Genomic DNA, 15,138 nt, shown 5'->3' on the forward strand with positions numbered 1-15,138 from the left:
GCAGACCATCGTCAGTAACCCTGATCAACTCCTCGCGTTTCAGAATAAATGGCAGGGACGAAACCGCGAAAGCGAGTGAAAACATAGCCAGGCACAGGCAGCTCCATTGCCTCTGGGTCCCTGTGTCAGTATGATAAATACGCTACTCAACGTGGGGCCAGAAAATTTGACTTCTCATCTTTTGGTTGGTTGGACCGTATTGATAGCAATCGTCATTCTGCCAGGAAAGTACGAAAATATCTCTGAATTCTGAAATGGAACGAATAAATTTTACAACGAACAGACAGTAGCCATTGATTATCCAGTTCCTGGGAATTCCCTTTGGCCTTTGTTTGGTTTACCGAGATCCGGGGAATTGTTTACAGTAGCAAAACTTCTCGTTCAACAAAATATTTCAACGTTCCAGTCGTACAGAAAAGAGAGAAAAAATAAGTGCAGATAGTATCGGTAACAGATTAAGAGTCAGAGAGTTACAATTTGAAACCCCATAATCATTTTCTGAAGGGGTAACAAAGCATTTCATTTACATACATTTTGGGATGAGAAGGTTTCTTCCTTGGGAAAAAGAAACAGACAATGGAATCAATAAGATGTTGATCTTTGGCGATCATGAATTTATGATGAGAAAAAAAAAAAAAGCTGAAAACCCAGACAACTTCGATGGGTTTTTAACGACAATGTTCAAATGAGAAAAAAAGAAAAAAATCAATAACCTGTCGCCAAGCATGTCTCCCAGAAGACCCTGTCTTCCATCTCACTTATCAACACATTCCTTTTGGGTCTCTCCTCATTAACGACGCCCTCCTCCTCATCTTCTTCTTCGATCATCTCCTGCCTCACCACAGTACTCCCGCAAAAACCCATCTGATACTGTTCCCAACCATCGTCACAACAACTTTCATCTTCATTCCAATCCGCCTCTTCATCCTCATCATCTGCAACAACAACTGAACCATTCAAAAACGAGACGTCCTTCGAGTCACAGATAAACGACTGGGCATCATCCTCATTATCTTCAACTTCCGATGACACTTCACGTCCATCGGCTTCCGAGTCTCCGGTAGCCTCATTGACAAAGAAACCACCATAATCCATTACAGACGTGTATTATCGATCTCTGACACTGCCAGCAAGTTTTTACAGAGAAAGAAAATGCAAGATTAAAGCAAACAAAATAAAAAAACACAAGAAGGAAAGGAGAAGAGAGAGAAGAAAAAAACAGAGGACGAAGTCTGGCACAAGTTTTATATATACAAGGGAGGCAACTGGCAAGAGGCCGTTGATGACTCATTCATGGAATTTCAATTAATCCCATTTACTTCGGAGAGGCGATCGGATTTCAAGACAGGGCGATAAAAGCGACTGATGAGAGTGGAGGGGGGGGGAAGCTGATGAAGCGGATGGATACCTCCTTTGACTGATTTAATGGTGGATTCGAGTAGATGTGTAGATTGATTTTTCGAGTCAGAGCCGTCGGTTTTAGAAAGGACAGTTGAAATGACAGGGATGAATCGATATGTCACATGCCTATTCCCGGCCTCCTCTTCTAGAAGCCCATCATTTCTACCTCCGACCGTGGGATCCGATTAAAGTGTATAATTTGGTCGGTTGGTCGGCCTGACTTTTTAACCCGACCCGACCGGACCGGAAAAAGGTTTGACATTAAGTCTTCTTAAAATACCCTGATTATAAATTAAGTTAACCTAAGTTTGGTGAACCAATTTTTTTTATTTTGGTATTTATTTAAATTAAATTGGTTAAAAAAGGATTCTTTTTTTTTAGGTTTGCCATCTTTGAGTATAACAAAGAGAGGTATTTTTTATCTTTTTTTTCGCCAGGCGACAAAAGGGGAGGAAGTCCTCTCCTTTCCAAATCATCTCGTTTTCATACCTTAATCCGTTTACCCTTGTTTTTCAAGTAGAAAGAACTTGAGGAAAGACGGCTATGACTTCCTCTTTTCCCCGATTGCATAGGGCAAAAAACAGAGAAGGAGAAGAAAATTCCAAACCTAGTATATTTTATTATAAATATTAAATTTAAGAAAATTATTTATTACAAACTTTATATTGGAGTTATTTTTAGATTTTTTTTCTCTAAATGCTATTATTTAATATTTATTAAATTAAAATAATATTTAACTCAACACATGGTTAGGGTTATTTTAATGTAGAGTGCTTTTGGTACATGTTGAATGGTTGTTTAGGAAACCAATAGTTTCTAATTTAAAGCTAGAAGACATCTAGATAAAAGTAGCTTTTGACTAGTTAAAGGTGTGGTTGGATCATATGGACAAGCAAGTTTGATGTTTGGTTTACATTAAATTATTGGTGACTTTTTCTCTCCTCGCCTCAGGATTGTATTAAAGAATGATTATACTCATTTTGTTATATAATTTACTGAAAATAATTGATTCATATCTTTAAAATATTAATTTTTCTTACAAATTAATTAGATTGTTTTTAACTCCACTCAACATAAACTAATGTACTTGCTTCAATATTTTATTGCCTGGGAAGTTTTGGGTTTTGATTTGTTACACTTACTAAGTGACAAACTTTCTCTTCACCAACCATTATAGGTTTCCCAATTGAGATATTTTCAAAGAAAAAGCACAAATAAGGGGTGTCAGTTGTTTTTGTTCGACTAATTTTTTCTTAAATATTATTAAAAGGAAGAAACAATTTTACCTTATCAAGTAATCGGGTAATTTTAACTGTTAAATAGAAGAAAAATTCGATAGTAACTAGTTTTTTTTACTCAATTATAGACTATGGGTTAAATGTAAGGATCTTAAAAATAAATAGTTTTAATAAAGGTATAATCTGGAAAAAATTCCCCAGGAAACAAAGAAGATTAATCTTCTTATAATTTTTTTACAGGTGATATATTTTTTTTTTTCAAGGGCCTTGTTATGTGCATAATGTTAGATAATGCTTTTATAGGTCATTAGATATTACTAAGTGATGCCATTTTTTCTTTTTAATTTTAAAGAAATTTATTGATTTTTATTAATTCTTTACTAATTTTTCATGACGTGTTTACCTGATCAATAATTGGGTAAACAAACATAAACAAAAATCTCTCACTTATGATCGATCAAAAGAAATTTTGAGTAATAAAACAATAATCAGAACAATGTACAAAATATGAGATATAAATATATCATATTGAAATATATAAATCTAATGTGTATTAAATTAAACAAAAAATTTATTACCCAATTTTATGAAAATGGCATATTGGATGATAATTTAAAAGAGTGAGATAAGTTACACATAACATTACATAGAAATCATCTTAGAATGTTGAAAAACATGTAGTTTGACAAACATGAAAGCTAGAAATGAGAATGGACGGAAGAGTGCGGAAAAAGGTCGCTAGATGGTAGGGGTGGCATCAGTCGAGCCATGCAAGTTTGAGCTTGGCTCGATCTTAAAGAGTTCAAGCTTGAACTCAGCTTCAGGCCTTAAATTGGACGCTCTAAAATTTTAATTGAAGCTCGAGTCGAGTTTGAACTCTAATTTACATTTAATATTATATATAAAATATATGTCAAATAAATTGTACATAAAACTATTAGTAAACTATGCATAAATATTACTAATAATCGAACACAAGATATCATATCAAATGACAATTTCAATAGATCCCGCAAATAGTGCATAAAAATGTTAATAAACTATGAAGAACTCGTGAACCAAACTATCAATGGCTCGAGTTTGGATCATTTACTTTAACGAGTGCAACCCCAAATTCAAGATTGAGATAAATCAATCCGAACCAAGCCAATGTCAAACTAAGATTCGAGATCGAGATAAATAAATCCGAACCAAGCCGGGGTCGAACCAAGATCAAACGATTTAAGAAACAGTTTGGTTCCATGCCACCCCTACTAGTGGGGTCTCATTTAGGTTAAAGAAATAGGAATTCCACTTTCTAGAAGCCTACCAAGAATGATATTAATAAAATGAAATAAAAAGTAATAATAATAATAATAGAATATACAAATAGATGGCCATATTTATTTAACATTTAACTCGTGCACGTTGGAGCAGGCACAACTCTGGCCCTCATGTACCCTCTCATTGTCTCTTCCTTGTACCAGCTTTTTCTCTGGTCAATAACTTTAGAAAAAAAAACACAGTGATATAGGTTTTCTGTTCTCTTGGCGAGACTAAAATCGAATCCCTGCACCAACCCAGACTGACATTCATTTGGATCAATTTCTTCCTCACTCTGCACTCACCGATGCTTCGCTTTTACAATGTTTGTCTCTGGCAGGCAAATGACTGATAAAAAAATAATAATCTTAAACTAAAATAAGCTACAAATAATTTTGCCTCCTCGACTCGACCATTCTTGAGTTTGAAGATTGAAAAAACCCCTTTTTGTGAACACATTAATCTACTTTAATCTTTATGATTGGAAAAAATCAAGAAATTGATGACTGAAATTTATGGCTGTGGACTGTTCACTGAGAAATTAATATCCAACCTAACCTAAGAACAGCCCTGAAGGTCACCATTTTCGTGTAAGCAAGCGCCAGAAAAACCACTTTGGATTCTGATTTGATGTAGAACAGAAAAGAACACCAATCGAGTATTTACACAAAAGGATACATAGTCGGGCATACCATCCAGCAGACCTGAATAAAATAGCGTTCAAGCTCTTACCAAACTAATTCCCACCACAACAAGGGCAAGAAGATGTAACGAGTGGTAGAGAAAGACCGACACTGAACCACTACGAGACGACTACATTCGCAATTGGTGCAAAGCTTCCTTCGACTTACTTCTGACCTCTGCCGACGCTTGTCCTTTCAAATGGAACCACGGCCTGAACCAAACTTTCTTTTACCCTGTCAACATAGAAAGCTCAGGGGAACTTTCTCACTAAAGATGCATGTTTTGGAATCAAATCTGAAATCACAAGCAGTCTGGCGGCACAAACTGTTAATCCATTCAATTAGAAAACAGTGGAAGAGCCTGAAGCTAAACTGTTAATCCACTTTCTTCCTCTTTATCAAGAGAGTCGGTCTTGGAGTCCAATTCGTACTTTCCTGCATGGACTAAAAAATTAAGAATATGGCCCAAAGCCATATCAACTCGATAGGATCTTTCATGGTGGATATGCAGTTTAGCTTCCCACTTTTGACTTTGCTAAAACCTTGTAGAGCCCATACCAAAAGAACCAGTAGATCAAGGAGAAAATTACCTATAAGGATTTCATATCCACTTGAAGGATTCGTTTCTACAGAGACTACTTCATGAATCAAGAATAATGACGTTAAAAACATCAATAATGTTACCAAAACACAAGATGAACACCAAATACTTTCTCTGAATGGTGGCAAATTTTGTTAAAAGAAAAGAGGCCGAAGACAAAACAAATAAAGGACCTCTAGAGCCCAGTCAGAAGATTTACTACAAGATGTTAACAAAAACTTCCTACCCCACAATCTGGTTGGCGATGGAAGTACACCAATTCAGATGATACATTTTTTTTTTTTAAATAGTGAGAATTTTGTTAAGAGAAAAAAAATTTAGAAATATACATCAAAAGCCAGCAATTACTCCAGCAGCAAAACAAAACCAAAAAAATACATCACGAAGAATCAACAAGAGAAACTGATCCCCCACAACCAAGTGCTGCAAAGGAACTCCAGCACAAACTAATTGGTCAGCTATGGAATTTACAGTTCTAGGCATGCGCATCCAAGAAATCTGAAACCGCCCAGAGATATCATAAAACTCACAATAGAAATGAAGCAAACACCACAGCTGAGTCCTATTTGAAAGAAACCAACTAATAGTCGCTGCTGAATTACCCTTTTACACCATAGAGCAGGAAAAATAGAGTGTAAAAAATCTCAATCCACAGGAGAAAACAAAAGGCTGAAGCAAACACCACAGCTGAGTCCTATTTGAAAGAAACCAACTAATAGTCGCTGCTGAATTACCCTTTTACACCACAGGGGCAGGAAAAATAGAGTGTAAAAAATCTCAATCCACATAGGAGAAAACATAAGGCTGCCCCCAAAAAGAGCATAGTCTACTAGGATAGCTGAGCCCGAGCAGTCATTCATCCCACAGGGCTTGGAAATCCTATCAAAATCAATCTAAGCCTTCCTTCTGCAGGTGGAATCAATTGAATCATGATAAAATACCTGGAAGAGGAAGATGCGGTCATGTCCATTCAATGCCCTCTTAAATCAGCACTCTCAACATGTTGAAAGAAAGAAAATATACTAACCCATATTCTGGCTCACATACCTTGTTTACAAGTATCACTTGTCCTAACATCAGCAAGTAAAAAATTGATCAGAGATGACACTATCCACATTTTTCAAGAATTCATTTGTGACGCAAAGAAGATACCATCATTTTGCATCATCACCACCCTCATCCCCATCATCGTCATCTTAGCCACATCACCTATGTGGAGTAACATGAATCATACTCCTCTATACTACTACAACCTCCATACACTTCTTTTCTATCCATATTTGTTAAAAGACACCCACGTGTGTAGGGGTGACATGGCTAATAAATAAGGAGAACTTTCATAGAGACGGCATAGAAATTGTAATTATACAAGCTGGAGTATGTCCTCTTATGTTTTTTTCCTTTTAAAGCATGTAGCCCTAAGGGCAATGTAGTCCTTATAAACACCTTCATACAACTATAAATATAGCATCAAGGCATATGGTAGAACATTCAAGCCTTTTCCACTTGGCTCAAATTCGTCCATATACCTCTCTTTCTTTTCCTCTTTTTTCTCTCCCTTGGTTTCTTCTTTCCTCTCTCCCAAGAGCTAGTGTTCCTCTCTCCTCTCCTTCCATTGAGATCTCTTATGCTCATGTGTTGGCCGTAGAAATCAACGTAGTATCAGAGCGGGCAAAGATCTGACATGGAAAAGGAGAAGAAGATAGACAAGAAAGGGAGGGAGAAAAATAAGAAGAAAAAGAAAAAAGAGGAGTTTCTTGTTTTTCCTTTTAATCTTCTTTCCTAATTTCTGTTTTTCATTGGATGTTTCACTCTCATACCGTATGTTTCATATAGCAAATTACATACCGTTGGAAAGATCTTTGAATCCAGTTTCTAACACAAAAAGAATCGTTGAAATCATATATTTCTAGAAAGAGAAATCGAAATCTAAAGCAGCAGAGGTCAAGTAGCAGAAAAGTTTCGTGTAGCAGCAAAAAACCTCAACTTTTTGAACGATTTATACTAACATGACTAAGAAATTATATTGAGAATTATATCTCAAAAGAAAGTTATGCGAGTCTACTTTCAATACGAATAAACCGTTTCTCAATCTAATCTTTCTAGAGAGAGATATCCACATTGGAAGAATCAAAGGTCATAATAGTATCTTGTTGGATGCGAAAATCCGAATTCAAGCCGAATTTTTTGTTTCACTATTTGAGTTGCTAATGTTGGTTAAGTTTCCTTTTTTTTTTTCCAAACTCTAGTCAAGATTTTACCAACTTAAGTATCTTTCCTTCATTAAGAGTTTTCTTTCTTTGATCTCACATCACATTAATTTCCTTAAAAGAAGTCTTTCCCCATATGAGTTTAGTTTCCTTTTTTGACAAAATCTGAAATTTTTGAATAAGAAAGTCTTGTTTGCTCATTCTAAATTCCAAATATTAGTGTCCTAAATCTCGTTTATTCCAGAAATTGTCTCTTGAATATTTTCTTTGCAAATTGGCCATGTTAAAAAGTAATTGCCTTATATGAGAAATTTATTTTAGAAAGTTTCCATTATTATGTTCCATCTCAAAACTTTCTTTTTGGTGTTTTTTATAGTTTCTTAATCATATGTTCATAGAAGAAATTTTTTTTATCTCCCTCTTGAGTCAAACTTGGTCAAATTTGTTATGTTAATTCAATTCTACTGTTATAATATTCCCTACTTAAAAAAAAAAAAAAATAGAGGTCACATTCAAGATTGATTTGGAAGTATGAATGTTGCATAGTCGCCTCCTTCCAGTTAAAGTCGTTTCCCTCTTGTATTTCTTTAGTTTATCGTCTTGTGTTTTTATCACTTCAGAGCAATGCCTAAAACTACCAACTAAAAAATATAGAAGTGTGCCCAGCATCCAACTTGAATCAAGTCTTTCATTCTTCATCTAAGAGGTGATTTGTGTTTGAGCTACACTTAAAAAGGGAGTAGTCTCTTTGTTGTGCCCTAAAGTTGGGTTATTTTTTTGTCATTGAAATTGAGCGGAATGTATTTCAAACTATGACCGTTTTGAATGGTGTATGGAACTTTGTCGCACTGCTAGGAGTGATTTGTCTTCTCTCACCATTATGTTGTACAAGCTAGGTCTCTTGGTAAAGAACAAAGAGATCCCCAGCTTGAGAAGTAGAAGAAGAAGTATAAGAAAGAGGTAGCCAATGATAAAAAATTATATGTATTGTGGTAATCAAATTTTATGTGGCTAGAATATCCAAGTAAAGGGGAGATAAGATGAGAACTACAGACATGATGTGAACAAAAATATGAATCAAAGCAAGACAATAAAAATTTCTTTTCAAGCCACACAAGATTGGAGTTTCTTTTCAAGCATACAAGTTTCTTGACCAAGACTATTTGCACAAAGGAGTTACAAACACCAGTTTGAGGGGAGAGTATTAAAAACACCCATGTGTGTAGAGGTGGCATGAATAATAAATAAGGAGAACTTTCATAGAGATGGCATAAAATTATAATTATGCAAGCTAGTGTATGTCCTCTTATGTCTTTTTCCTTTTAAAGCATGTAGTCCTAAGGGCATTGTAATCATTGTAAACACCTACATATAACTATAAATATAGCCTCAAGGCATGATGTAGAGCATTCGAGCCTCTTCCTCTAGGCTCAAATTCGTTCATACACCTCTCTCTTTCCTCTTCTTTTTCTCCTCTCCCAAGAGCTAGAGTTTTTCCCTCCTCTCCTTCCATTGAGATCTCTTGTGTTTGTGTGTTGACCTTAGAAATTAACAACATTCACTACTGTCCAATACTATTTTTGGCCTTCTTCAAATTCATGACAGCCAATCAACAATCAAAACCATTCTCTGCGCAAGTGTATTAATAGTCTGAACAACCTGACCTAGTGTTGAGCTAGAAAAGTCCAACGATAGAACCCAAATAATAAAATACACCTGAAAATAATATTAAAAAACATAAGCAAGAATATCGCCAGAAGTGTATTAAAAGCCCCAACTGTCCTCTCCTCTCCTTTTTCTTGTGTACTAAGAGAGGCAGTGAAGCCCCCCCCCCCCCCCCCCCCCCCCTCGGATTCTAACTTTCCCCCTCTTTTACAACCATGGAGAGGGACTGATAGGGGATGGTTTCCTCCCTCCATCACACATGGAAAGGTGGAGGGACCTATCTGATCAACCAGACCAGTTTGACAATTTAGTAATTGAACCATCCAGGTCAATTGGGAAAGTGCACCTCTTTTGAATTTTCATTACAACATCTTTTTTTTTTCTTTTCTTTTTTGAGAATGATGAAAACCATATTAAGAGAGAATTTACACTATACAAAATGCGAATACAAAAAAAGAAAGAAATGGTAAAATTAATGAACATCAAAAAGCAAAGCATCGTCAACAAGAAGATTTGAGAGATCCACGCCATGACGGCCCAGGAAATCAGCCATGGAATTAGCACTACAAGGCAAATGAACACACACAACTTGTAATTCCCAACTTCAATGCATGATTTGATATAAAACATGAAGAAGCTGCCAGGGAAGGGATTTTCCAGAATGAAACCAAGAGACAACTACTAAAGAAAAGGGTAAAAAATATGGGTGACACAAATTAAAAAGAAATTCAAAATCAACACACTATGATTTTGAACACAAAATAGTGACTACAAACAGTGTAAAAAGACAAGATATTCAAGGATGGTAGTAGAAAACCCAGAAAGGGCAATAATATGTTACCATGGACAAAACCTCCTATACATATCAAAATAAGAGGACCAACTCAAGTAGATCAAATAGAAGGATTGAACACCCAGTTCCCAAAGCACAAGAATTTTTTTCCCAAGACAAAATGTGAACAACTCAAAGTATTAAAAGGTCCGAAAAAAAATATATAAAGAGTTCCAAAACATAACAAGGAACTAATGTTAGCAAAGAAGAGAGAGTCTCTTCACAATTCTAGAGATGGAATAGGGGAAAAGTAGAAGAAAATATTAAAGGAACATAAAAACATACAGGAGGATCCGTACTAACAAATCCAAAGTGCATGTCAATAAGAGACAATAACGACAGAACCACCAAAATAATAAGTGTCAACTCCGACAGAAAAAAATCACTACAAATAGACCAAGACCACCAAATTTGACTCACAAATTGGCCACAAAATTTGACAAAAGAAAACTGGCTAGAAATTAAACACCAAGGGAAGATATACCTGTGAGCCACCTATGATAGGACATTGTGGCAATCACTATTAGGGCTGATCTTTGGATTTGAAGACAATGAAAGGTTTGAACTCCCAAAGCACTACCGTTAAAATTCAGCTTAATGCAATCTCTGGGGGGAGGCTCCCACTCAGCCATGATCGGAGTCCTCTAAGGGCCCCATGTGGGCCAGAAGACACCAATCCCATCAAAGGGAGATACTAGTCTGAGGAGCAAATTCCTTCCTGGTGTGGAGCCAGCTAGAAACCATACCCACAACACAAAAGATCGAACTATCCAGATTGTTGAACCAGGAGTTGAATCTCCGATTATTTCTCTCAAACCAAAGACACCGGGGGATGTGAGCAAGGCAAACAGAGAGCAGAATCTTGCCAATTTTGGGGAGGTGAATCCCAAGTACCATCTTTAGAGTGCCAAATAGATCCTGATAGAGGCCCACCTGAATGCCGATTTTTTGGAACACTGCCATCCGAACTCTCCACGAGAAGCCACAATGCAGAAGAATATGTTGTATTGACTCCTCACAAATGCCACATAGGGGGCAGGTAGCATCCGAGGCAGTGAAGCCTCTCCTACGGAGATTGTCCTCCATGAGGATTTATTCTTTGATGGTTGTCCAGATAAAAAATTTAACTTTGTTAGGAGCTAAAAGTCCCTAGACGAGGTTTGCTTTGTGCTCTGACTGACTGAGGACAGCTTTCCTAATGTGGGAGTAGGCTGAAGCCACTAAAAATGTTCCACTGATACTAGGCTTCCAAATCAGCTTATCTGACACTCTCTCCTGAGGGATGGTACCACTGAGACTGAAAAGAAGTGAACAAAAGCCAACAACTTCCTCATCATTCAAGCTTCTGCGATAGAAAAAACTCGAAGAAAGATTATTCCAAGATTCGGCTACCGAGCATGAAACATCCAAAGCAATCCTGTACAGTCCTGGGCATACCTTAGAGAGGGGGAGGGGACCGCACCACTCGTCGGTCCAAAATAAAAGATTTGTCCCATTTCATGGGTAGAAGGAATTCGTGGCCTTGAAGGTTGGAAGCAACTTATAAACGGATTTCCAAATCGGGGATAGACGGCGACGAACACCTCCCTCTCTCCACCAGTGCCCTAGAATCTGAAGATAGTGGCACACCATATTTCTCCAAAAATTTCTATGGTTGGCATTGAGGATCCAAATCCACTTAAGCAGGAGGGCATTATTCATATCCTTTGTAGGTCGAATGCCCAACCCACCTCTATCCTGAGGCATACAAATTTCCTTCCAACTGACCAAATGATATCTGAATGTGTCTTCAAATCCTCTCCAAAGGAAGTGATAGCGAATAGCATCTATCTTTGAGCACACAATGGCTGGACACTTAATAAAAAATATGAGATAATTTGACAGGCTAGCCAAGCAAGTTTAGCAGAGTGAAGCTTTAAGAAAATGAGGATGAAAAACCTACAAAGAACAAACATTATCAAGAACAGAGACATGAAAAATAAGAGGAAAACTTTAAAAAATTAAGAGACACCATGTACGAAGAACTCATAATCGTTGTGAGTTGATTGCTCAACTGATAAACCTAGGCAACTTGCTCTAATAACATGTAGAAATTTGTAGCTAAAAAGTGCGGAAGAGATTAGGGTTTAGAGATCCCTCCCCTCTATTAATAACAAAACAATATCCATGTCCTTGCAACCCATAAACCCCAAGAATCTACTTTCTATTGAAAAACGTTTTCCTAGAAATTGCACCTTCATGAAGAAGCTTATATGTAGCAAACCTTAGGTTACATTGCTTAGGGGTAGTGTAAGAAGCTTTATACGGTGACAAAGCGTATTCATCAAAGAAAGCCTATAGAGATTGGTTCGAGAAATTTAGCAAAGTGATGTACTAGTTGGCTTTGTGCAAAGTCCATCGACTCATTTAATCTGTAGTGGTGTTAATTGTATATGCCAAACCAATTGGAGTATCAGACTCTACTTGTGCGGAATTACATGGCTTGCTCAACGGGCTGAAACTCTTCAAACAAAAAAAGGACGGTGCTCTCTTGATTGAAGGGGATTCTCAAGTTATTATAAATTGGTGCTCCAAGCCTTCAAAACCTCCTTGGCGTCATTGGAAGATTTATGATGAAATCTGTAATTTAACTTCTGATTTATTATGTACTTGGAAACATGTACCAAGATCTGCTAATCATTTAGCCGATGTTCAAGCTAAAAAAGGCGTTACCCTCCAACATCTTGTTGTGGAGGAAATGTCTTTTTAGTTTTTTAGTTTGTATTTTATCTCTTTTGAATGCATTTACAACTCTTCTCAAAAAAAATTGTATATGCCAATGATATTGTTTTATCAAGAATTGCTGACATTAAAAATCACTTTATGGATAATTTTCCAACCAAAGACATGGGAAGTTTAAAATATCTTCTAGGAATAGAGGTAGCAAAGAGAAAATATGGGACTATTTTATCCCAAAGGAAATAATGTCAAAAATTTACTTCAACAGATTGAGTTACTTAGAGTCAAACCTATGGAAACTCCAATGGAAAGTGGTGCCAACCCTCATGATGAGGAGAGTATAGTGTTGAATGACAGAACTATGTATAGGTGTGTTGGAAGATGGGCTGGACCCACACGACCAAGGAAGGCCCACAAGATGGGCCCAAGCGCATAAGAAGTAGGACCCACCATGATTACCACAAGCTGGTATCCTTATCACATAAGTTGGAAGATCAAGGACTCTGTTATGATCCCGGATCTCACTCAGTGATTCGTAGGGAAGCTTGAAAACCCTAGGTTCATTAAGGAGAACGCACACCCCTGAGCTCTTTGAGGAGAACTCAAAACCCTTGTTTACTCTAAATCAATAGTTACCCTTTCTCATTTCTTTCACCCCTTAAGTAGGGTTAATGTTAACAAAGTTCAAGATAAAATATTACAATAATGCCCCTACGACATATTAACTCTTCAACTGAAATAAAATGAAGTAAAAGTAAATTAAAGAAAAACAATTAACTTAATACTAATTGACTCAGCCCTGCGCCTCTGCATGACTCGGCCTACTATTGAGGTCATAACAGACTCACAAAGATAACCACAAGCTAGTTAGAAGATCAAGAAGGACTCACAAAGATAAACACGAGCTGGCATCTTTATCTTATGGTCACGTCATAGAAGAGTTCTAGTTTGAGTTATGTTTGTGTTCTATTTATATTGAATTATTTAATTATGCTAAGACTTATCCTTAAGTGTTAGAGTTTGGGTGTAATTGGGACAAAGGTAGTTTTATTGTAATTGGACTCTACTGCCTTCCCCTATTATAAATAGAGGTTCATGTACTCTAATTATAATAAGTTAATGAAGTCAATGAAGTATTTTTCTTTTCCATAAATTTGTTGATCTACACCACTATACATAATCTGTGCGATGATAGTTAATTAGTTTACCAAATAAAATACTTGAGAGGCATAGTAATCAATGAGTTATTAAGGGTGCAAAAACTTATGGTTGAATTCGGGTTTCCTATAAAGGATCCTATAATCATGGATGTGATTATCAGATTGTCATTTTTTGCCAATAATCCAGTTTTTCATGAAAAGACTAAACGCATTGAAATTCATCGTCATTTTATTTGAGAGGCGGTGATAAGTGGTTAGATTGCTACTCTATACTTCGAGACTGCATATCAATTCAGATATTTATTTGCAAAAGTTGTTGGAAGGAAAATGTTCATGTCTTTTTATAATAAGTTTGACCTTTATGACATATATCCTTCAGCTTGTGGGGGGGTGTTAAGAGTTATAAGTCAGGGCTATTCTGGTAAATTTTCTAATGAGTAGATTAGTCTGTCTCTCCTCCCTGGCATAGATTTGTGACATATTAATTACCGGTCGTAGTCATGTTTTGGCTATCTAATTATGATGTATTTCGTGTGAAGTAGAGAGAGGCATATTAGTCTTTATCTACCAAACTTAAGTTAATATAAATAGGGCAGTCATTTCAAAAATAAAATATAAATAGGGCAGTAAGAGTCGAACTTAACCCCTAACTGCAACCTATCTTTCTGCCGCCACTTCATCTTTTTCCTCTTCTCTCCTGTTCTACAAAAATGTACAAAAATCTACAAATCTACAAAAATGTTGCTATCCTTCAAGGACAGCAAAATTTCCCTACTGGTGCATCCTTTGGCCTCCTTTCAGCATGCCCACACCATCTTAACATCTCTCTTATTTTATAGTAAATTTGTGTTAATCATTAGTTGTCTTTAACATTTATATTTATAATTTGCCTTTACCTATATTGACATATGTCCATCTCAACAAACTCATCTCTGTCAACTTTGTCTTCTGTAAATGTTGTTTCTTCATTTTCCAATTTTGCCTGCAAAGAACGACTGATATAACACATCAAATAAGCACATACGACTCACAGTCCTTCAACTGCAATTTATAATAAATGTACCTGCGAATCTACCTGCTCTATTGAATAGCTTTCTCAATCCAAACCTACTAGAACAGGAAGACAAGCTGCACAAAAATAGAAATAAAGATCAAGTCAAGCCTCCTAAATGTCATGAGAAGTGATCCAGTGCTTCCAGTTCTACATTTCCAAGACAACACAAAATGATTCGTGCAAAGGAAGCAACGAAATTATGCAAATTGCAAAGGAAAGTTGAGCTGGATACCATGAAATAAATCGAATGGAGCCACATTGGTAAGTGCATCCA

General features: G+C 36.4%; 1 long non-coding RNA gene across 1 annotated transcript; it reads right to left on the reverse strand.

The window, feature by feature from the left end:
- Nucleotides 1-4,549: 4,549 nt before the first annotated feature.
- LOC137959205 (uncharacterized) lies at nt 4,550-14,939 on the reverse strand. The gene is made up of 3 exons (XR_011114050.1): nt 14,886-14,939; nt 14,707-14,792; nt 4,550-4,858 (listed from the first exon to the last, which is right to left on the reverse strand). It is a non-coding gene; the product is annotated as an uncharacterized lncRNA (long non-coding RNA).
- Nucleotides 14,940-15,138: the final 199 nt, after the last annotated feature.

This window comes from Aristolochia californica, unplaced genomic scaffold (genome assembly GCF_029961685.1).
Source record: "Aristolochia californica isolate CCGP_79_NKW_82.1479 unplaced genomic scaffold, dmAriCali1.0.hap1 SCAF_3, whole genome shotgun sequence".
Classification (NCBI taxonomy): Eukaryota; Viridiplantae; Streptophyta; class Magnoliopsida; order Piperales; family Aristolochiaceae; genus Aristolochia; species Aristolochia californica.